Here is a 24,035-nt window from a genome sequence, read left to right on the forward strand (position 1 = left end):
ATATTTATCCAGGATGGTGACAGTGGGAGGTTAGTTGAGCTCGAAGAGAAGGTCTCTGAAGAGCAAGCGTTATAGATCCTCAGGAACTGGTTATCCATGAGCCAGTAGTAGATGTTCTCAACCACCTCGTAGATCTAGCAGGGTCTCCTGACCTCTTGAGAGATACATGGGTATACTTACGGAGAAAGTAAAAGAAATGTTTCTTATGAGAGATAGGGGTCATAGTGATGATCCTACCATCTTTGACGAAGCGATGTCTGACATCGATTTCGAAAAATGATTAGATACTATGAAGTCAGAAATTGACTCAATACACTCGAACCAAGTCTGGACCTTAGTGGATCCATCTGAGGATATCGTACCCATTGGGTGTAAATAGATCTACAAAAAGAAGATAGGTGCCGATGGTAAGGTAGAGACCTATAAAGTTAGACTTGTGGCTAAGATTATAGTCAGTGCGAGAGTATTGATTATCAAAAAATCTTTCATCCGTAGCTATGCTGAAATCCATCCACACTCTGCTTGCTGTTGTAGCTTAATATGATTATGAAATCTGACAGATGGATGTGAAAACTGTTTTTTGAATGGATATCTTAAAAATATATCTATATAGAGTAGCCTATGAGTTTCACATCTGGTGATGGTGATCACAGAGTCTGCAAGCTGTAAAGGTCATATATCGATTAAAGCAAGTTTTTGGAGTTGGAATCATCGTTTTGATGAGGCAATCAAATATTTGATTTTATCAAAAATGAAGAGGAACCATGTGTATATAAATGATCTATAAGAGCGTGATAACATTCTTTGTATTGTATGTGGATGATATTCTCCTTATTGGGAACGATGTTTCCATGCTGACTATGGTCAAACGATGGTTGTCCAAAGAATTCTCCCTGAAAGATTTGAGGAAGCATCCTATATTCTCAAAATTTAGATCTATAGGGATAGACCTAAACGGATGTTAAGCCTGTCATAAAAGCTATACATAGAGAAAGTATTGAAAATATTCAGTATGAAAACTCCAAAAGAAGATTTTTACCTCTTAGGCATGGTATTAGTCTCTTCAAGATGATGTGTCCGACCACATCTGAGGAGGTGCAGTGCATGAGTAAGATTCCTTACGCTTCGGCAATAAGGAGTCGCATATACGTCATGCTATGTACTCAACTTGATATTGTCCTTGCTGTGATCGTCACGAGCAGGTATCAATTGAATCCAGATGAAGAGCACTGGATAGCTGTGTAGAACATCCTTAAGTACTTAAGAAGTACTAAAGATTTATTCTTGATCTTTGAAGAGATTCTGAGTTGCGAGTCAAGGGATATACTGACTCAGACTTCATGTCTGATCTTGATGATAGAAAGTCTACGTCAGGATATGTGTTCATTTGTAATGGTAGCATAGTTAGCTGGAAGAGTTTCAAGCAACCCATCATAGCAGATTCGACCATAGAGGCTAAGTATGTCGCTGCTTCGGATACTACAAAGGAAGATTTTTGGTTCAAAAAATTCATCGTGGAACTTGAGGTTATGACATCGGATGCCATGCCGCTCTACTGCGACAACAATGGAGCCATAGCATTTGCTAAGGAGTCAAGGTCTCATCAGAAATCGAAGCACATCGAGCGATGGCATCACATCATACACGACTATCTCGAAAAAAAATATGTCTAGATAAGAAGAGTAGACTTCGCAGACAACGTGGCAGACCCACTGACTAAGCAGTAGAGCCAACCGAAAATGAAAGTCTACCTTGAGAAGATGGGACTTAGATTTGTGGCCAATTGGCTTTAGTCCAAGTGAAAGATTGCTAGATGTATGTCTTAGAAGCCGATATGGATTGATCAATAATTTTATACTTAATACATTGATTTGATCAATAAAAAGATAAATTTATTTTTCATTCAAGTATGATGTGTTCTTGAACCATCTATGGAATTAACCTTCGATACATATTCTCAAGGTGTTGAGAATTAGAGATATGTATTTAATTCCTAAATACTCCCAATCATAGGATCATCATGAGGACAGTGATCGATTTAGATAGACTGATACACAGATCGCTTTCTTTGGGATAGATGAGTCTCTGATCTACAGTATAGAGATACTGGATGATGAGTGCGGATAGTTGTTAGAGAATAACTAGTACTGAGCGTGATCATACGAGAGTTCACTTGAAGTTCTACTCGATCGTCAGTGATCATCTCGATGCTATAGTGGTGTGTCTGGTCTTTTGACCTGAGATGATACTGCTGTTCACAGTGAGGCTGCTGGAGTTTGATTGACACATAAATATGGGTCTCAATGAGCCCTTGTAGTGGATATTAGCGATAGTTGATCCACTGTAGGAGTAAGATGTGCATCAAGATGAGATCTATCGACCTTGATAGAAAGGAGTAGCCCTATATGATTTGAAAAGCTAAGTTTGAGAATCTATAGCCACAGTAGTGTGATTGATAGAAAAGAGTTTTCATAAAATTATAATTGGATTTGAGCTAATCGAATCTATCATATAACTGATATTGAGGTTTGACGATTTATCCATGATCTGCCATCTAGTCGAAACTCATGATAGAGGGACTGAATCACACGTTAACTATACCTAAAGATTCATTTCAGTTCTATTGGTTGCCACTACATACTGCTAGGTGTCACTGATGGATTGTGAGAGCTTACTAGGGTTGTTCTGGATCGACAATCCTTGATGAGTTAGAGTCGAATTATTCCGACTCATTGAAAAGAGTTTCAATGATACTTTGATAGAGATCATTGTATATTTTACTACCAGATAGAATTGAACTTATGGAGTCACACAACAAAGAGATTAGGTATGAATTGTAATTGAGCTTATAAAGTATCAATTGGGTTTAGAGAAATCCGATTGGGTTCAAGATAACCTTGCTAGCACATAGTTGGACCCAATTTCTCTTTTCATTTGAATTTTTTATTTGATAAGATAATTTAAACTTAATTATTTGCTAATAATCTACATGAATAAGATTCATGAGACTCCAATTGTTGGATGTCTAAGGTTTTGGATCAATTGAATTTAGGATGCAAGTCCCTAATTAATTTTCTTGATAGTTTATCTTGGGCGCCACCTTGATTTGATCAAGTTGGATATGTCCTATGATTAGAGAGTCTCTTGATCTTATATGGGGCATCCCTTGGGTGTGTTTTGGGGTGTGAAATAACAGGTGCAAGAGCTTCAATTGTTGGCGCCTAGAGGGTCTCCTAAAGTAAGTTGGATAACTTAAGTTATTAGGAAATCCAATGCAAGTAGGACTTGTATTATGAGATTGAATAGGATTCAATCCTAATACTTATTTAAAGGGACATCCCCTAAAGTCTCTAGAACATCCAAACCAGCAGACCCACACCACCTTTGGAGATCCCCACGCCCTCTCTTCCTCTCCCTTTCTCTTCTCTCCTTGGCATCCTACATGCCCCATATTTTGGGACGTCCCAAGTTCCTCCATGCCAAGGCACTTGGGCGTCCCCTCCTTACTGGTTTCCACCTACTGGTAGCAGCATAAATCAAGGAGAGAAAGGTTAGAGAAGAAGAGAAAAAGAAGATCAAAGAAAGAGATCAAGTGTTGATTGCGATTCAGACTTCGTTCAGATTCAGCAGGCTGAATTTTTTTAGAAAAAAAATTTAATTTTTAGAGGATTGTTGCAGGCTGATCCTGAGTGGATAACCGTAGAGGCTGGATACTTGTGTGGCTAGAAAATTTTTTTCTCTTCTAGATCCAGATTCGAAGAAAGAGATTGCGAAACATGTATGTGAATCGATCACAATCTGAATTTCAACATATGTCAATTTCAGCACATGAACTAAATCCTTGTGGTTTTATATTTTTAAGCATGCATGATTCAGATTAAAAGTATTTCAGTTTTGTATTCCGTTGTGGTGTTTAGAAAATAAAATTTTGAAACACACATGCATGCCCCAAACCTCGAATTCCAACAATATGGATAATATAATTTAATTTTTTTAAAAAAATAAAAGAATTATTGCAATAATAGCTAGTGTACCCAATTGTTGGCTTTCAAGAGAGTTACAGTTCAAGGCTCAATTTAATAGATGAGACAGTCTTTCATAGATTTGATGGCTAGTAGTGCTTTCATCTTTTTAATTCTATAAAAAAAATTAGTTAGAGCTCTGAATATTAGATCTATTTGACATTCTCATCATTAATTTTTCTATTTTTTAATTATTTTTAGATGGTTTAGTACATTAAACTTTTCTTGTATTGCCTTTGAAAGGCTTAACTATTTTCTTGACTTAAAGAACTTTTAGATTCTAAAAAATGAAAAAATTGCAAGATGATAATATGAAAATTTCAAAGTTAATAGCATTATTCAAAATAAACACTTTCAATTTTATGAGTTGGTACACACACACACACACACACACACACACACATATATATATTTCCAAATGGAATAATAGTCGTGAAAAAACTCTTTCATCAAGAAAATGAAATAATATCGAAAATCAATGAAAATTCTAAAAAAAAAAAGTAGAAAAGGAGAAAGAAATAGAAAGACAAAAATATACAATACCTATTAACCAAACAAGACTCTAATGGTTAATTCTATAGAAAACTAGTTAGGGTTAAAATGACAACAAACACATGTAAGAAAACACCAAATATTAGCCATGGGAGGTGGCATCCAATTGCTATGATGGTACATATCTGAACATGGCTTTAAAGACAACTATCTCCCTTATCTTTCCTGATGTAATGTAGAATCATGGAAAACCTCTAGAGTAAGGTGGTTTTAGAAGTAAAAACATGTATGTGACATTCTTTGTATGGTACCTAGATAACTCTTGAAGCCATATGATTTCATTCCTCTTATTTTCTCTTTTGCTTATATTGTTTATCACTAAACCCACATCAAATTAACCGATGCTAAAGCCCTTTTAATTTTGAAAGCATGTTTCTTTGAGAGTCATACAAATCTTACATACAAGCACAGGAGGAATTGATGATAGATGGGTTTTTTTCTAATACCATAGAAATATACCCCAGTCTCTTTTTTATAGGTCATTAGCCATTAGAAATTTTATTTTATTTTTTTGATAGAATATGGAGCTGTAAGCTTGAATTAAGAAGTAAAAAAATACAATCTAATTTAAAAGTTTTAGCAACACCTATAACATGAAACAAAACCTACAACACATATTGTAGCACCAGAAAATATATTTATATCGAAAAAATAATTAGTCAAAGGTAACCACTGAATTAAGACACCAGAATGTGAATATCTAGATAAATAATTTGAGTATAGCAAAAAAAGAGGAGAGAAGAGCCCAATTCCATAAGCAGATACTATATTCCAATAAAAGATATTGCAAAACCATCAACCTGTAAAATAGTGGCAAAAGCCAGATTTATAGAATCTCCTATCCATCGAATAATCCCCTTATAGAGCATTCTTCACCATGAAATCTGATGCTTGGTGGGCTTCATGATAAGTATGAGACACCCAAACATTTGTCAGATTACCTTTAGTGCCAATATATCCTTCAACATAGGTAATTGCAGATTCTTGATAATAAAAGAGTTGGAAATTCATAAAACTACTATTATAGAGTCCCTTTCTAGCCATACCTATATTGTACTCAAATCAACCATAGTAGTGTAGAGTCCCAACCAAGCTACCACAAGTTTGACACAAGAAACTAAAGAGGGCAACAAAAATTGCCACCTATTCTTAATGGTTGACCCAAACAATCTTTGATTATAAAACTAATAGCCTCTTTATCCGATGTTATAGCTATGTCAAAATTAACTTTTAACACTCTAAAGGAAGGGGGTAGCCATGATATAATTTTATTGGCAATATGTCTATTATTAAGCAGCTGAAAACTATCCTAGTTTCTTGACAAAGCATTAAAATAAACTCATATTTGGCTTCATCAAACTGAATAAGAAAAAAATAGGCTTTTTCTTATCAATTGAGTGGAGGGCTACACCATATCTTGGAACATTTGCTCATCGTGAGCAGCCCAAATCAACTAGGATGTATAAGCAAGTAGAGAATAGCATCCCTCCTATATCTGGCTGTGATATATAATCCATGAGAGTCAGAAAGAAATAAGATAAAACTCATTTCCCGATATGTATCTCAACTATTGCTAACACCTCGATGCAACCAAACATGATACAATGACACGATTGCAATCCTCAATAACATTTTGACAAATATCACAATATTGAGGTTCAGAGGCAATTATTTTCTTCCCAAACAACAAGTCTATACATGGCAGTCTATAAAAAAAAATGCAGTTTCCACCAAAAGCAATTTGTAAACCCATTTAAAATTAAGATATATACCTAAATATTAAAGACAATTACATAATGGATACATATCTTCAATAAAGATGCAGGTAAGCCTACTCTTACGCCAAGATAGTTATTAACCAGTATTCATGTATAACGGGCAAGCTACATATTTGGTTCATCACTTTAGCTAGAAACAAAACATTCAAATGATCTCTATTCTAAGTCTAAGATGTAGAGATAAAGTTGTTGACCTCTAGATCTACAAACTGAGTATCTATGTTAATATAAGTCATACAATAAAAGATGTTATGGACATCCATGGGTCCCTTAACACCTTTATTCAGGAGCCATTCCTCATCAACCATATGAGTTCACACTAAATAAGAGGCTTACATGCACATATTTTTGCTAAATGGTAAAGCAATGATGCAGCTTAACATAAGTACACCAGGATCTAGAAAAATGATTTTACAAAAACCACTTTGGCCTAGAGAGAGTTTAGATGAAGTATTACTGGGGCTGCAAGTTTATATTAAAAAGCTTGCCTTCGATTAAAGAGTGAAGACACCCCAAGACCTCCTTGACTTTTTTTTGGCAATACATACATGCTCCCATGTAATAAGATGAACACCCTCTTGGTCTATAGAGTGCCCCACAAAGAAACTTGTTACGAGGTCGAACCACCTCGATCACTGTCCTCAGGTTTCATCCTCAAGAATAGTCTTTGGATCGATCGTGTTACCAAGATAGACTCCAGATGATGGGCATCATTCGGACACCCTGATAATGGAACGAACAACCTCATCCTTGGATGCATGTCGAAGACATCAATAGATTGTCATTAATCCTATAATCGGCCCAGCACCGATGACTGCAATCGATGACTCACTGAGACTATCATAGAAAATTGGGAGGGAGTAATCTTGTCGGCACCCAACTGAACCTCTGACTTGGACAACTGTCGATCTTTAGATCAGGACTTTGCCAACTACTCAGGATGACTCCTCAACACTGATGATGACATGTTCAAGCTAGAAGCTCGACAATATCCTAACTCACCGACCTATGTAGCCATGTCGCCAACCATCAAAAATCTTTGACAAATTGTGGCCACTACCCATGGCTAACAAACTTCGACTCCCTATCATAACAGCCTAACAGATCACAATCTGGCCTACCGGCCTATGGCCCTATAAAGGCCAATATCTCCACCTCTATATAAAGGGATAAGGAGGGCACCCTTGAGGTATGCATAACACTCAGCCCATACCCTCTCTCTTCTATTGTTCTCAAAATCTTACAACTTAAGCATCAAAGGATTCCCCACCAAAGAACCTCCAATAAGTGTGGACTTGTTTTGCATGTCCTCATCCCGATACTTGGACTGTCCACCATTCTTAGCCACATCAGCACCTACTAGAGTCTTGATGCAACAATTTGGTGCTAGAGGAAGGACTCAGCAACCCAACTAGAGGAGAGAGAGTATGGTGAGATAAAACAACTCTACCACTTCCCTTTGACAATCCACCTGGTGAAGCCAAGATAGAGTCATCCAACCATCCACTCTCAATGGATTTACATAGCTGACATTGATGCCTGTAATGGCTAATCTGTAGTAATTTGATGATTTGATCCATTAGGTCCAGGCATTGATCAATACCATCCAGCACCTGCAACAGACTACAAAGCAGCGACAACCCCTCCAGCCTGCTCTACAAATGGTGCCATCCTAGTATAGCCATCAGAATCGATCTCCGACCCCAGAGAGCCCTCTTCATGAAACCTACTGATCCGCTATGGACGATCGATAATCATCGTCTCACCGTGGATCCTACCATGGCAAAAGACATCGACATTCCCCAATCTTCTCTAAAGACTTAACTCTGGGCTACTCCCCATGTCTCAAAAGATTCCATGAGGACAACCTCGAGCGAAAGGTTCAGGAGATCGAGCATCTCCAGGCCGAGGTCCAGATGGGTGGTAGAGGGAATGATGAGACCCTCAACTTTAGTTTCTGACCACCCTTCTCCCATGCCATTCTCTAGAAACCAATTCTGCATCAGTTCAAGATGCCACAAGTAGAGCCATTCGACGGCTCTATTGACCCATTGATTATTTAGAGGGCTAAAAGGCCCTCATAATGCTTCAAGGTGCCTCAGATGCCCTCCTTTATCTCATCTTTTCTGCAATCTTAAAGAAGACGGCAATTGTCTGGTAATCTAGTCTCCAGCCAGAGTTGATTTTCTCCTTCGAGTAACTTAAACGTCAGTTTGTTGCTCATTATGGAAATAGTCAGATCCAATTGAGGACCTCAGATAGCCTCTTCTCCATCTCCCAAGAAGAGGACAAATCTCTGTGGGACTATGTGATGCATTTCAATGCAGCCACCTTAGAAGTTAGTAATCTTGATGAAGCCATCTCTATGTCAGCTCTGAAGCGAGGCCTCCACAACAAGCACCTCATTTACTCCCTCAACAAGATGTTTCTGAGAAATTATGCTGACCTTTTGACCCAGGCCTACAATTATATGTAGGCCGAGAGGGTCAGACCTCTCATCAGCAAGAAGAAGGTCGGGCCACAAACCAGAAGAAGCATGCTCGGAAGGACACATGCCCGAATCAAGATCAAGAATCCTCTCAAACTACAAAAGCCCCCCGATCGAGAAATCCTCCTCGATGTTTCAACAGCTACACCCCAATGACCACCCCTCGAGCTTAGATCCCCATGGAGATCGAGGGTGAAGGTACCTTCATTGACCTCCGCATATGAAGACTTCATCAACTCAGTGGAACAATAAAAAATTCTGCCACTTCCATCATGACCACGATCATGACACTGAGGTGTGCCTCTAGTTGAAGAGTGAGATCAAGACTCACATTCGAAGAGGCTATCTCGAAAAATTTATTCGGGACCAGCGAGATCAAGCACCTGAGGAACCGCCTCAACACCAGTCCAACTAGGACAATGGCAACAACTGACCCATGATTGGTGTGATCAATATGATCTCAGACCTTATGGCGATAGAGGGATAGATGATCATATTGGAAGTATTGGAATTCAGTATGGTGCTGATGTATGCATATATCAAAACTTTTTTGAATAAGAACGTAGTGGAATAATAGATCAAAACTTTTTTTAATCTAAGCATGCATACATGTGATCAAAGTACCTAAAGATCTAGTACATATGCTGAAAATAAATATGCTGATTTTAATCTGAAAATAAAATCATGTGATCGAATCACATACCTATTTCACTTTTTCATTCTTCAACCTAAGATTGAGAAGAAGAATAGATTCAACTATAGCCACGCAAATGCCAAACCTCTATGGGTATCCATGTGGGAACAAGATGGATTGATCCTCTTGATTTCTTCACATGCAATTGATCAACTCTTGATTAGCCTTTGATCCTATAAATCAACTCCTTGATCAATCTTTGCTCCTTCCTTGAATCTTCTTTGATGTATTTCAGCCACCAATGAAAAAGAGAAAGAAGGAGGAAATGCCCAACCAGATTTGGGCGTGTAGAAGCTTGGATGCCCAAGCCTTGGGCATTGGAGAAAGAGAGGGAAAGAGGGGAGGCATGGAGACTCCTTGTGGGCTGATTGCTTGAGGCTTGATTTCTCCAAAAGGTCAAGGGGTGACCCCCTTATATAGGCTTTTGATTTGAGTCCTAACCAAACTCTAAATCTTTATTTAAAGAGAATTCCTAATCTCATTAGGACTCTTTCTTTTAGTGCCTTAAGACCTTTAATTAATTTTGATCTCATAAGGAAAAGGGAGGTTGGTGCCCACATCATGTCCTCATGCCACAAGGAGATGGGGTTGCGCCCCATCCATGCTATCTTTTAGCCCCATGCCCCAATCAGATTTAAGGGGGCATGGTCTCTCTAATTTCACCCCATATAATGTATCCAATTTGATCAAATCAAATGACACAATAAAGGCTTGATCCGAAGCATGTTGGTGCCCAACACTTGAGCTCTATAAACTCAATTCCAAATCCAATTTGAATTAGGTTTAATGCATGTAACTTTACTTGATTTTAATCCTTATCAAATAAAGAATCAAAATTCAAAGAGAAATTGGGTTTAACCATGTGCTAGCAAGACTTTCTTAAATCTAATAGGATTTTTCTAAATCTTAATCCAATTAGGACTTCTTAAGTCTAATTGATCAATCCAAATTAGTTTTCTTGTTTGTGTGACTCTATAGATTCAATTATGTCTGATAGTGAGATATACCATGATCTCTATCATGATATCATTGAAACTCTTTTTAATGTATCAGAATAATTTCACTCCCCAACAAAGATCATCGATCTAGAACAATCTTAGTGAGCTCTCACAATCCACTAGTGACATCTAGCAATATATAGTGACAACCCAATAGAACCGAATAACGAACCTCAAGGTATAATTTTCATACGATTCAGTCCCTTTATCATGAGTTTCGACTAGATGGAAAGTCATAGATAAATCGTCAAACCTCATCATCAGTTATATGATAGATTCGATTAGCTCAAGTCTAATTATGATTCTCATAAAAATTCTTTTTCATCGATCACACTGTTGTGGCCACAGACTTACGGACTTAACCACTTAAATCTCATAGAACTATTCTTTTCTATCAAGATTGATAGATTTCATCTAGATACGTATCCTACTCCTACAGTGGATCAACTGTTGCCAACATCTACTACAAAGACTCAAAGAGTTCATATTTATATGTCAGTCAAACTCCAACAGCCTCATTGTGAGCAACTATATCATCGCAGGTCAAAAAACTATTCACACAACTACAACATCGAAATCATCACTGTCGATCGAGTAGAAATCTATGTGATCTCTCGTATGATCACGCTCAGTACGAGCTATTCTCTAACAACTATCTGTACTTGCCACTCAGTGTCTTTCACTGTAGATCAGAGACTCAACTACCACGAAGGAAGTGATCCGTACATCGATCTATCCAAATCGATCATCATCCTCATGATGATACTATAATCAGAAGTAATTTAGAAATTAATTATACATGTCACTAATTCTCAATACCTTGAGAATATGTATCATAATTATTAATTCCATGGATGATTCGAGGATACATTAGACCTGAATAAAAATAAAACTTTCTCTTTTATTGATCAAATCAATATTTTAAGTATAAAATTATATTCTAAAATTATTACAATGTGTCAGCCATATTGACTTCTAGGACATACATCCAACAATCTTTCACTTGGACTAAAGTCAATTGGTCACTAATCTAAGTCCTATCTTCTCAAGGTGGACTTTCATCTTTGGCTGGCTCAATTATTTTGTGAGTGGGTCTGTTACATTATCCGTGGAGTCTATTCTTTGTACCTTGATATATTTTTTTTCGAGATAGTCATGTAAGATGTGGAACCACCGCTCGATGTGCTTCAATTTCTGATGAGAGCTCAGCTTTTTGGTGAGTACTATGGCTCCATTATTGTTACAATACAGTGGTATGGCATTTGATGTCATTATCCTAAGCTCCGTGATGAACTTTTTGAATTGGAAGCCTTCCTTTGCAGCATCTGAAGTAGCGACATACTCAACTTCTGTAGTCGAATCTGCTATGATGGGTTGCTTGAAACTCTTCCAGCTGATTGTGCCACCATTGCATATGAACATATATCCTGATGTAGACTTTCTATCATCAAGATCAGACATAAAGTTTGAATCAGTATAACCCTCAACTTGCAACTCAAAATCTTCTCCAAAGATCAAGAATAAATTCTTAGATCTTTTCAAGTATTTAAGGATGTTCTTCATAGCTATCTAGTGCTTCTCATCTGGATTCGACTGATACCTGCTCGTGACACTTACAGCACGGACAATATCAGGTCGAGTACATAGTATGGCATATATGAGGCTCCTTATTATCGAGGCATAAGAAATCCTACTCATGCACTGAATTTTCTCAGATATGGTCGGACACATCATCTTGAAAAGATGAATATCACACCTAAGAGATAGAAGTCTTTTTTTAGAGTTTTTCATGTTGAACCTCTTTAGCACTTTCTCTATGTACAGATTTTGTAACAGGCCTAGCATCTTTTTACATCTATCCCTATAGATTTTATTCTGAGAATATAGTATGCTTCTCTTAGGTCTTTCATGGAGAATTTCTTGAACAACCATCTTTTGATCGAGGTCAGCATGAGAATATCATTTTCAATAAGAAGAATATCATCCACGTACAATACGAGGAATATTATTGCATTTTCACTGATCCTTTTGTATACACAGGGTTTCTCCTCATTTTTGATGAAATCAAATAATTTGATTGTATCATCAAAATAAAGATTCCAACTCTGAGAAGCATGCTTTAGTCCATATATGGATCTTGCAGCTTACAGACTCGGTGATCATCATCACCGGATATGAAACCCAAAGACTACTCCATATAGATATCTTCCTTAAGATATTCATTTAAGAAAGTAGTTTTTACATCCATCTGCTAGATTTTATAATCAAAATATGCTGTAATAGCAAGTAGAGTATGAATGAATTTCAACATGATTACAGACAAGAAGATTTTTTGATAGTCAATGTCTTCGCGTTGACTATAATCTTTTGTCACAAGTCTAGTTTTATCGATCTCCACCTTATCATCTGCACCTTTTTTTTTGTAGATCTATTTATACCCAATGGATACTATACCCTCGAGTGGATCTATTAGGATCCACACTTGATTCGAGTGTATCGAGTCAATTTCTGACTTCATTGTATTTAACAATTTCTCAAAATCGATGTCAGACATCGTCTCATCAAAGATATTTAGATAATCTTCATGATCCTTACTCCCATAAGAAATATTTTTTTTACATCCTCCGTAAGTATACCCATATACCTTTCAAGAGGATGGAAGATCATACTAGATCTATGAGGTGATGGAGAAACATCTACTACTGGCTCATGAATAATAGATTTCTAAGGATCTATAGCTCATTGCTGTTCAGAGATCTTTTCTTCAAGCTCAATTAACCTCTCACTATCTCCTTCCTCGATAAATTAATTTTTTAAAAATTTGGCATGACGACTCACCATCACATTATGATATTATGGAAGATAAAAATAATATCCTATGATTTTTTTTGGATATCCTATAAAATGAGCTATGATAGATCTATCCTCTAATTTGTCAGCCATCTATTTTTTGACATAGGCTGGATATTTTTAAGTCTTTAGATAACCTAAACTCAACTTCTTATTGTGCTATATCTCATATAGTGTGGTAGGAATGAATTTTGAAGGAACCTTATTCAACAAATATATTGTAGTTGATAAGGTATGTCTTCAAAGATGTAAGGATAAATCAGTGAAGCTAATCATAGATCTGACTATATCTAATAGGATCCTATTCCTCCTTTCGGATATCCCATTAAGCTGAGGTGTTCTTGGAGAAGTCTATTGAGAGACTATGCTGTTGTTCTTAAGATATCTCAAAATTTTTGATTAAGATATTCACCTCCTCGATCAGATCAAAGAACCTTAATGGATTTATCTGTTTATTTTTGTACTTTATTTTTGAATTTTTTGAACTTTTCAAAGGCTTCAGATTTGTATCCCATCAGAAACACATACCTGTATTATGATAGATCATCGATAAAGATGATAAAGTAGCTATAACCACCCTTGGCCAGCATATCAAATGGCTCACACATATTGGTGTATTTCAGGACAAGTAGCTCAGTGGCCCTTTTCCCATATCCTATAAAGGATAATTTGACCATTTTTTCTCGCAAACAAGATTTACAAACTGGATACGACTCAGAACTAAAGAGTCAAAGATTCATCCTTTTTCAGTTTGTTTATCCTATCCTCTCTAATATGGTCTAGTCTATGATGCCATAAGAACTTCTGGTTAATTTCATCTCTGGATCTCTATTAACCTACGACACTCACTACTGCTCGTTTATATTTATATTTGTGTCAACATGCAAGTGATAAATATCGTCAATCAAAAGACCATGTGCAATCAATTTATTTCATAAATAAATGAAACAAATTTTTTATTAAAATTAAAATCAAAACCATCCTGTATTAGTACAGATATGAAAATTATATTTTGACTAGCTACAGGTATAAAATAATAATTTTTCAAATCTAATCTAAATCCTGACAGTAATCGAAGAGGATATGTACCAACAACTTCTACAGTAATTTTTGATCCATTGCTGATTCGAAGGATCATATCACCTTCCTCAATCTCCTATTTTCTATTAGATCCTGCATTGAAGTACATATATGAGCACTAGAATCAAAGTCCAATACCCAACTAGAAGTAGAAAAAACTGTTAGGTTAGATTCAATTACGAACATACCTAACATACCTTTCGAAAGTATGTCGCCCTTCTTGGTCTTCAGGCTTTTCAAGTAGAGTGGACAGTTTCTCCTCCAATGGCCATCAGCATCACAGTGAAAATACTTTCTTTTTGCTGCAGCCTTCTTTAAAACATTCTTCTTTGGCTTGCTTTCCATCTTCTGCTTCTTCGTAGGTTTACTCTTCTTCTTCCAACCAGACTTTCTCTTGGATGAAGAAGACCACTCTACAGCGAGAATAGTACCCCTTGAACTTTTTAAAGTTTTCTCAGCAGTGGCCAACATGTTGACCAATTCGGATATAGTGCAATCTAATTTGTTCATGTGAAAATTTATAATAAATTGACTACATAAACTCATAAAGGATAAGAGGATCAAATTTACTTGCAATTTTCTTTGCGTATTAGCCAAAGCTTCTCAAGCTCCTCAAGGTCCCTGATCACTGTCATACAGTGCTCATGGATTGACTGTCGTTTATGTATTTTATATTGAAGAGTCTTTTGGAGACCTCAAAACACGTAGTGCAGTTTTGCTCATCATACAATTTTTGTAGATGAGTGATTATAGCTCTGACAATAGACATATGCTCATACTGGCTCTGCAACTCATTTGACATGAAAGTCAGCACAGTATTTAATTCGACTATCTTCATCTATCCATTTATCAAATGCTATTCTCTACTCAGCATTAGGATGGTTTGGTAACACTGGATGGTCTTGATCAAATACATATTCTAATTTTTCAGAAATCAAGGTAATCTTGAGGTTTCTTAGCCAGTTTATAAACTTAGTTCCGATCAAATGATTGGATTCCAGGATGCAGGCTAGAGGGTTTAAAGCTGATATGATTTAACTACGAGAGTAGAGTTTAAGTTAGATTTTTATACTTTAAATTTTATATTTGCTTTAGGGACTTTAAGTAGCAAATAAAACTTTCACTATTTTTTCGGATCCCTACACTCACCAGGTGGAGAAGCAAAATCCTAATGCAACAACCAGATTTTTAATGGGTGCTACGGTCCCACTGATGCCATGTACCTCACTTGACAGATATTGATAGCATACACCGATGCGTGGACAACTTCTTGTCTAGATACTTCTATAAGCATGTTACAGTGGCTTGGTCTCTAAGTCATATAGTCTCACCTGATTGATATTGACCATACTTTTTAATTAAGTCCGATCTATCATTCACAAGTAGGTGCAAGGCCGTCATTGGATCTCTCACCTGATAAATATTAGGCCCAATCCTATCCTTATCTTAGAGAAACTCTTTGCTAATAGAGTGGTTGCATGTTCTTGGTGTAACTGAACCACTGTGACCAGCTGTGAATAATCAACATCAGTAGCATGTCTGCACATCTACAATAGTGGAAGATCTTTAGACTTAATATTTATGAAAATATTTAGATTTAGATCTCATCTAATCAATCATCATACGACTGATCTAATAGGCATGGGCTAAAGCAAACCATCAAGCAACCATTTTTAAGATAATCTTTCAAATTAGCCAGGTAAGTGGAGATCGATGGAGGTCTTCCTATTGCTTTTCTTAGACACCAATAAATTGATCAGGTTAGCAAACAGAATCAATTAAATAACTATCTTTCAATTACTTGTCATAGACACCAATTGATCAATTGGTCCAAATAGGTTAGCTCAAGCGAATCAGGATTAAGCCATCGAGCCGAATTAGGTCCTTAAATTAATTGATTCTATACTTGAGATTTAATCGATTCAATCAATAATAATTGTATGATCTAAAACTCAATTGACCTAATCTGAATCAATGCTTGACTTAGTTTGATCAATCGCTAAATTGATTTAGATCCATTATGTTCAAATCAAAAACCCAAATTGTAATCCAATCATATGACCTAATTTGATCTATTCATGACCAATCCCTCATGCATAAACATAAATTTTAGATCTTAAAACTAAATTTTAGATCTAAATTTATTTCATAAAAATTAAGTTTTTAATCTCAAAACTAATTTTTAGATCTTAACATACATTCATATATCACATATATGAATTAAAATTCAGCTCTAATCTAAATTTCAAATTTTATGCATACCTTCACGTATCTCATACATAAATTAAAAACATGTCTAAACAAATATGAGACCTAAGCATGCCATCATACATCACATATACTATTTATAAATTAGATCTTAAATAAATTTTAGATCTAATTGAAGTACATCTCATGTGTCAATAGACATTAGATTTTAAAAATCTTTTTCAAAAATTGCATGTTATATTCATACATATGAACATGTGGCTCTGATATCACTGTTGGAATTCAGTATGGTGCTGATGTATGCATATTTTAAAATTTTTTTGAATAAGAAGGCAGTGAAATAATAGATCAATTTTTTTTTAATCTAAGCATGCATACATGTGATCAAAGCACCTAAAGATCAAATACATATGCTGAGAATAAACATGCTATTTTTAATCTAAAAATAAAATCATGTGATCGGATCACATATCCGTTTCACTTTTTCTTTCTTCAACCTTGGATCTAGAAGAAGAATAGATTCAACTTTAGCCGCATAATGCTCGGCCTCTACAGGTATTCATGTGGGAATAAGATGGATTGATCCTCTTGATTTCTTCACACGCAATTGATCAACTCTTGATCAGCCTTTGGTCCTCTAGATCAACTCCTCGATTAGCCTTTGCTCCTTTTCTGAATCTTCTTTGATGTATTTCTGCCACCAACCAAAAAGAGGAAGGAGGGGACGTCCAACCAAATTTAAGTGTGTAGAAGCTTGGACACCCAAGCTTTGGGAATTGGAGAAAGAGAGGTAGAGAGGGGAGGCATGGAGACTCCTTATGAGCTGATTGCTTGGGGCTTGATTTCTCTAAAAGGTCAAGGGATGGCCCCCTTAAATAGGCTTTTGATTTGAGTCCTAACCAAACTCTAAATCTTTATTTAAAGAGAATTCTAATCTCGTTAGGACTCCTTCTTTTAATGCCTTAAGACCTATTAATTTATCTTTATCTCATAAAGAAAGGGGAGGGGTTGCGCCCCATCATGTCTTCACGCCACAAGGAGACAGGGTGGGGTTGCACCCCATCCATGCTATCCCCTAGCCTCACGCCTCAATCAGATTTAAGGGGGTATGGCCCCTCTAATTATACCTCATATAATGCACCCAATTTGATCAAATCAAATGGCACAATAAAGGCTTGATCTAAAGTATGTTGGTGCCCAACAATTGAGCGTCATAAATCCAATTTCAAATCTAATTTGAATTAGGTTTAATGCATATAACTTAACTTGATTTTAATCCTTATCAAATAAGAAATCCAAGTTCAAAAAGAAATTGAATTTAACCATGTGCTAGCAAGGCTTTCTTAAATCTAATAGAGTTTCTCTAAATTCTAATCCAATTAGGACTTCTTAAGTCTAATTGATCAATCCAAATTAGTTTTCTTATTTGTGTGACTCTATAGGTTTAATTCTGTCTGGTAATGAGATATACTATGATCTTTATCATAATATCATTGAAACTCTTTTTAATGGATCGGATGAAGAAAATAGGGGTATTTCAAAATAGATTGCTAGGGAGCATCCAAAAATTTTTTATAATAATTCAATAATTGTTTTCTTCTTTTACTTGATTCGCAGTAGAATAGGGATCAAATCTCCAAAGGATTCTAAATTCAAAGCCTCGCAAAGATTTGAATGAACAGATCCTTTACTTCGTGTGCACGCAAAACTTCACAGAAAAGTGGGATGAAGCCTTAGATTGATGCACCTTCACAAGGCAATAAAGGAGGAGAGAGAACCTCTGATGTGATGCCTCACACCAGCAAAAGGGGATGCCCAAAGAGCCTTCATGCCTTGGAGAAGAGGGATGCCCAAAGGGGGAACATGCCAAGAGCAAGGGTGATGCCTACTCCTCCTTTACGCCTCCTCTCTTTCTCTTTCTCACCTTAGTACACAATCTAATTATTATGCTATGATAGCTAGAGGTCCTTCCTATTTATAGATGATTCTTCATGACCCACAAGACTAGGATTCCTAATTCAAACAGACTTTGAATTAATCCATAACTTATCAAAGGAGTCTTAAAGAAGAAAAGATTGGCACCTAACTAGGCGCCCTCATGCACCCACGCCTACACCCAAGCGTGGGGCGACACCATGCAGCACCCCACCACCTCTTAGTCGGTCATTGAAGGGAAAGAAATCTGTTTCTCATGGATAATTAGGGTTGCATCTAAAAATTTTTCTATACACTCAACCAAATAAAGATCAAATCTTTACCTAGATCACAGTGGAATAGGGATCAAATCTCTAGAATCTGGATTCAACCTTCATGTAGGTCTGAAACTGCAGGCTCTCTACTTCGCATACAAGTCAGGCAACGCCAGAAAATGGGATGAATCTCTGGATTGATGCACCTTCGTAAGGCCATTAAGGAAGGAAAGAGAGGTGCTGGTGTGACCCTTCACACCAGCAAAGGGGACGCCCAAGGAGGGCCCATGCCAAGAGGAAGAGGGGGCGGCAAGGAGGAGGGCACGCCAAGGGTGGGACACCCATCAGCTCTCATGCCTCTCTCTCTTTCTCTCTTTCTATGCTCTCTCTTGTTGTTATCTCTTGTATGCATCCATAGGTAGAGATCCACTTTATTTATAGATGATTTTCATGACCCAATAAGTGTAGGACTCCTAATTCAAACATATTTTGAATTAGTCTACTACATATCAAAGAAGGACTCCTACATGAGAAAGGATTGGCACCACATATGGTGTCCATTTTGCACTCATGCCCACACCCATGTGGGATGGCCCATAACCAGCATCATACAAGGTGCTGATCGATCAAGGAGTGAGAGAGTCTCAATAAAAATAGGACTCCTAGGATCTTATCTAAGAAGGCTCCAATTCGAATTCAATTTGAAGCTGATTCGAATTCAATTCGAAGCTGATTCGAAATAATTTCGAAAGACTGTCAATCCTAAACTCTTTAGGACTTTTGTACCAAATCTAACGTAGAATTTTATATCCAATTAAATCTAATTAATTCAGATCTAGTTTAAAATTAATTAATATTTTAATTCAATCTCTTATAGACTTCTTGAATCATAGATCAAGAACTGTTCATCCCCATGATTGAATCTAAACCTCATATGTAGTGCTAGCTAGACATAGTCAACTCTTCAATCCCATTTATTTTATAACTTAATTCTGAATCAAGTTAGTTTATATATTCAATCAAGTCAAGTACTTTCAAATTGGATATATAAATATAGGCCAATACTTTGCTATGTTGTTTGACTTATGTACGTAACTCCATAGGTTCAAACACTAAGCCGGTAGCACAGAAACTAATTTCTGTACTAATCAAAGCTACCATCTAGCAATGGTTCCCAACATCTGGATAGATCAAATTATTATAAAAGAATATTTCAGAATCTATGCATATGGTTACCGTATAATTCATCTCTTTGACCCTGAATACTCTAAGATGATCTAGGTTTAACTGTCAACCCAGAGTATTTTATCCACATTGTATTTCAACTTTTCAAATCCATCTCATGGATTATCTTGGCTAAGATTTTGCTAAATTGAAATATAGCGATGTATCAGCTCCTATAATCTGAAGGGGTCAATCCCATCTTGATCCACACACAAACTTTGCAAGTACTTGACTATTCCAGTAGCCTTCCGTCACTACATAGAAATCCAAATAGTCCGGCACCAAAGCACAGTGAGTTGTTTGCAAGTCACTATGGTGATCTCAGGTCTGAGGGACACTTACGTCCATATACTTCACGAGCAGCTTTGACAGCAGAATGCTCAGTAGGTGAGTCATATATTCAGTGATGATATACTCCTATATCTCACCTGTATACCATAATAGTGTCACAATATTCTTTGGTTAAGAGGACAACCAACTTATATGGCACACAATGGCCTCCACTCGATAAATATCATTGTTGTGTAATGACATATCATTTGATCGTGAATATGTTTAAGAACTATATGATAAATCCTCTCTTTATCATTCACGAATATAGTTCTAAGGACTTCATCACAACATAAGAGTTCTACAAAGAAGATGTAATTTTGTGATGAATAATGTCAAAATAATTTTTATTTATCAATAAATAATTCATATAGAAAGAGAAACTTAATAGTCATACGATTGATTTTAGGACACAATTTTCAACAACTCCCACTTGGATTATAGCCAATCGGAGTAGTATCTTATACCCATCTTTCATTTGAAGTCATCAAACTCTTTGATCCTGAAAACTTTAGTAAATGGATCAGCTAGATTCTCCTTTCTCTCGATCTTCTGAAGCTCGACGTCATCTCGGTTCACGATTTCTCATATCAGGTGATAGCGATGCAGAATATGCTTGGTGCGCTGCTATGACTCTGGTTCTTTCGCCTGAGCTATGGGACCAGAGCTGTCACAATATAGCAGGATAGGGCCATCAATAGAAGGTGTAACTTTCAGCTTAGTGACGAATTTTTGCAACCATACCACATCCTTTGCAGCATCCAATGCAGCATTGTATTTCGCTTCGCATACCGAATCGATCACAGTGTGTTGCTTAGAACTCTTTCAGTAAATAGCTCCTCCATTCAAGATAAATATATAGCCCGACATGCTTCTGCTGTCATCACAATCTGATTGAAAACTGAAATCAGTATATCCCATAAATTTTAGATCAGTGTCTCCATAGATAAGCTATTGGTCTTTAGTATTTCTTAAATAATTAAGGATTGCCTTCACAATCTTTCAATGATTCTCACCTAGATCAGACTGGTACCTACTCACTATGCCTAGTAATAGACCATATCCGACCTCATACACATCATAGTGTACATAATAGATTCTACTGTCGAAGCATATGGTATTCTACTCATACGCTCTCTCTACTCAGGGATTGTTGGACAATCCTTCTTGGAGAGAGTAATTCCATGGCCTATCAAAAGATAGCCTCTCTTAAAATTTTCTATATTGAACCGCTTCAACATGGTATCGATGTACGTAGATTGGGACAATCCAAGTAATCTTTTAGATTCATCTCTATAAATCTTCATCCCAAAGATGTAGGATGCTTCTCTCAAGTCTTTCATAGAGAACTGTGATGATAACCACAGCTTCACACTCTGCAAAATTGGAATGTCATTTTCTAGTAACAGTATGTCACCCACATACAGTACAAGGAAGATGACTACAGAATCGGTAGCCTATTTGTAGATACAAGGCTCTTCTCCATTCCTAACAAAGTTATACAGTTTGATTGTCTTATCAAAATACATGTTCCAACTCCTAGATGCCTGCTTAAGTCCATATATGGATTTATTTAGCTTGCAAACTGAAGGGAAGGGAATAGTTTCCCTCTAGAATGCCAGGTTGTATCTAAAATTTTTTCTAATGTTTCACTTGTTTAATGATCAAATTTTTATCTGAATCACAGTGAATCAGGGATCAAATCCTAAATTATCTGATATAAATCTTCACAGAGGTCTGGATATACAGACCCTCTACTTTGCATGCACGTCAGACGCTGCAGGAAAGCAGGATGAACTCCAATCCAATTGGCTTCGCAACTCAATCAATCATGGATAAAATATGATGATGTGACACCTCACACCAGCAGATAGGATGCCCAAGAAGGATTCACGCCCAAGGAGAGGAGGCAGCAACAAAGGAAGAGATGTAGAAGATGAAGGACCTCTCTCTTCACATGCCTATCTCCTCTCTTTTTCTCTTCTCTCAATTTGATTTGTTTGCTATTCTATTCTCTTCTCTCATCTATAGGTAGAGACCCTCTCTATTTATAGATGATTCTCATGACCCAATGAGAGGAGGACTCTTTATTCAAATCTGATTTCAATTGGTCCAATACTCATGAAAGAAGGACTCCTACATAAGATATAATTGCCATCACTTATGACATCCACTTTGCACCCACTCCCACACCCACTTGGGATGCCTCAAATAAGCACCAAACTAATTTTTGATCATGCTTCATGAGTGGGTATTCTCAGTGCAAGTAGGAATACTTATATCTCATCCAAAATAGGTCCGATTCGAATTCAATTCGAAGCAGTTCGAAATAATTTTGAAAGACTGTCAATCATAAACTCTTTTGAACTTTTATACCAAATCTAACTTAAATTTTAGACCTATTTAAGTTTAATTAATTTAGATCTAATCTGAAATTAATTAGTACTTAAATTCAATCTTTCATATGTTCCATGGATCATAGATAGAAATTGTTCATCCCCGAGATTGAACCTGAACCTTATGTGTAGTGCTAGCTAGACATAGTCAACTCTTCCATCTCATTTGACCCATAACTCAATTCTCAATCAAGTTAGCTTATATATTCAATCAAGTCAAGTACTTCTAGATTGGACATATAAACATAGGTCAATTCCTTCCTACTTTATCTGACTTGTGTGCGTGACTCCATAGGTTCAAATACTAAGCCGATAGCACAGGAATCAATTTCTGCACTAATCGAGATACCATTTAGCAATGATTCTCGATGTCCAGATAGATCAAATTATCACAAAAGAATATTTCAAAATCCATACTTATGGTTATCGCATAATTCATCCTTTTGACTCTGGATGCTCTAGGATGGTCTCAGGTTAACTGTCAATCGAGATTGTTTCATCCACATTGTATTTTAACCTTTCAAATCTATCTCATGGATTATCCTGACCAAGACTTTACTAAATTAAAATACAGTGATACATCAACTTCAATAATCCAGAGGGATCAATCTCATCTTGATCTACACACAGATTTTGCAAGTACTTCACAGTACCCAGTAGCCTTCCGTCACTGCATTAAAAATTCAGGTAGTTCAGTATCAAAGCACAGTGAGTTGCTTGCAAGTCACTATGGTGATCTCAGGTCTGAAGGATATTTATACTCATGTGTTTCGCGAGCAGCTCTTGACAGCAGAACGCTCAGTAGGTGAGTCACTTGTTCAGTGATGATGTACTCTTACATCTCATCTGTATGCCATATCAGTGTCACCACATATTTTGGTTAAGAGGACAACCAACCCATATGACACACAACGACCTTCACTCGATAAACGTCATCATCCCGTAATGACGTATCATTTGATCGCAAACTTGTTTCAGAACTATATGATAATACAATAAATCCTCTCTTTATCGTACACTAGCATAGTTCTAGGGACTTCATCACAGTACAAGATTTAAGGAAGATGTCACTTTGTGATAAAAAATATCAGAATAACTATTATTCAATAATTAATAATTCATATACAAAGATGAACTCAATCGTCATATGATTGATTTTAGGACACAATTCCCAATAGCATTAGCTAAGAAAATAGAAGAAGTTGATAAGAAAAATGAAGAATTAC

This window comes from Elaeis guineensis, chromosome 9 (genome assembly GCF_000442705.2).
Source record: "Elaeis guineensis isolate ETL-2024a chromosome 9, EG11, whole genome shotgun sequence".
NCBI lineage: Eukaryota > Viridiplantae > Streptophyta > Magnoliopsida > Arecales > Arecaceae > Elaeis > Elaeis guineensis.